We start from the raw sequence: 2,597 nt of genomic DNA on the forward strand, positions 1-2,597 counted from the left end.
CTGGTACCTGACCTTCTCAGTCTGGTTGTTGTGCATTTGTTAGCCTGTGACCTTCCCACAGCATGTACCAGACACTGAGCAGGGGAGGGAGAAGGAAGAGCAGAAGACAGGTGGAGAAATAGTTTTATTTTTTATTTTCATTTTACACAAGGTCTAGGGAAAAGGACACTGGCAGAGGCCAAATGATATCTGAAAACCACTGTGCTAACATTGCAGCTTTGTGGGAAGGCAGTATTTGAGTCAGAGGCCTGATTCTCCCTACTTTTGGTTCAAGACAAAGATAAAAATTGTTTAAAAGCTGGTAGACAGCAGACCTGAAACCAGCCCTTGCCCTGAGAGGGTGTGGCATGATGATATAGCTAAAAAGATAGAACATTTTTGTATGAAATGAGGGCAGAAGAGGAAGGAGGAGTGAACCTCATGCAGCTCAATGCTCTCTGCAGGCTCAGTGCTCTCTGCAGTCTGTAGGGTGATACCCTCACAGTCCCACTGTCAGCACTGCAGCAGAGTGGGCACATGGGCTCCATACTGCAGTGCAACATTTGTGCTCAGAAGTGGATTATGCAGCTGTTGCATTCTTCCTCCATCATTTGTGCTGCTTTGCCTCCTTCCTCTCCCCCCTTACATCTGCCTGCAGCCATCACAGATTGCTCTTTCTCTCCTTCTCACTCTCTAAGCTATGTCCTGTCCCCTTTCCACCCTCACTTCCCAGAGCATCCTCTGGCAGCAGCTGCCATGAGCATCTTTTGTGGCCTAGGGAGGAGAGAAGTGGGAAATGGGGAAGGCAGCTTGTCACCCAAGTTGGGACAACGATCAGAACCAGCAGAGTTCAGCCTCAAAAACAGGAGTTACTGAGTCAAGTTAGTGATCCAAGGCGCACAGAACCAGGTGAGGGCCACTACAATTCAAGGCAATCTACGCTCATGCCTTTTCCTAGGCTGCTCTGGTAGCACAGTACAGCTGGAGCCAAAGGAAATTCTGCAGCTGATTTCACTAACAGGATAAAATCAGACCTATTGGCACAGGCAGAATTCAGCCCTGAAGGTATATGAATAATGTTTCTCCAGCCAGCACGTGATACTGCTGCTTGTGTTATGCTCCTTTTAGTAAGAAACAGGGAGGGCCTCTTGGACTATCCAGTGGTTCGTGGTGTTCAGGATACACCGTGATACCCACTTAATGAAGGAGGAGGAACAGGATACACTGTGACACAGACAATAAATCATTGCTCCCATCCCAGCTGGAAAGCAGGCAGTGGTCCAGGCCTGCTCATCCAGTCCAACAGGTACAGAACTGTGACAGCAACAGATGACCTCAGCCTGCACCTCCCAACAGACACCCTGTAGTTCTGCCCTCCCAGAGCAGATAGGCAGCCTGCAGTGACAGGTTACCTTGCCTGTTGTGCCACTGCTTCGGTTGTACAGATGAAATATGCTTTTCTCAGACGTGGAAGCTATTATTTCTCTGCGATGAAGCAGCATCCCACATTCTTATTAACCTGTGCCCTACTTCAGAAGCAAATCTAATTTGCAGCTTTCATAGTTTGCTAGAGACAGAATTGGTTTGTTCCTGTGTCTGCTCTGAGTTTGCTGATTCTCTACTGCACCAAGTATGGCAGAGCTCTCTTTTCTGTGGCCTGTCAACATTACTCCTGAGAAAAACAGAACAAGGCATTGGGGTGGTTGGAGCTGTTTGTTTCAACACTCACACACAAAAAAGGCAGAAGTGTTAAAACGTTGATAATACAAACATCAACTTGTATCAGCAGAGAAAGATGTTCTGTCAACGTTCTGTTTGGGATATTCCTATGCTTCCGGTCACCTCACGCTGAGCATCTCAAATATGATATTTGAGAGAAATTTGGGTGAAAAGAGAGAGTTTCAAAGGTTTCACTGCATTTCTGGTGGTGTGCATTAAAAAAGGGGGGAAGGGGAGTATTATTTCACACATACACCATATGGGGAAAGGGAAGCGGAGACTTCCATGATGGCCACCACGAAAGCAGAATGCACAGCAATGTGACCGTTCCACACGGAGGTCACTGCCTGACAACCAACACAAGCAAGCAAAGGAAACCCAGAGCTTTTACAACCAACGCTTGATATTTCCCATTTCAGTTGGCACACTTTGTTGACTTCCTTTCTGGAAATTAACATAACCGTGCTACAAATGCGGAGCTGTGTGGAGCACGAGCAGCTCGTCACAGTCTTATTGCGGGGAAACAAGAGGATCAGCTCCTGTGGGCACTGAGCTCTGCCGCCATGGGAGCGCTGCCACGGGATGCAGGCAGCAGTATGCAGACTGTTTGCGGGTTGTTCCTTTGAGCCACCTGGAAGATAAACTTTGGTCAACGCGTTACACGGTGCCCTTTGTAACCAAGGGATGCCAGATAACGTGTCGCCGGGGACTGACATTCCCCAGGCGATTATGTGGAGCCGCTCGGACGCGCAGGGCTGAGCAGCACCGAGCGCCCGCAATGCCAGCACTGCGTCTCAGCGAGCTGCTCGGTCAGGAAGGACAGAGCGTCGGTGGGAACGCGTGTGGGAGCACCGCGATAGCGCTCCATCGCGAACCGGCCGCATAGGCACTCCGACCGC

Source organism: Meleagris gallopavo, chromosome 2, assembly GCF_000146605.3.
Source record: "Meleagris gallopavo isolate NT-WF06-2002-E0010 breed Aviagen turkey brand Nicholas breeding stock chromosome 2, Turkey_5.1, whole genome shotgun sequence".
In the NCBI taxonomy this organism is placed as follows: Eukaryota; Metazoa; Chordata; class Aves; order Galliformes; family Phasianidae; genus Meleagris; species Meleagris gallopavo.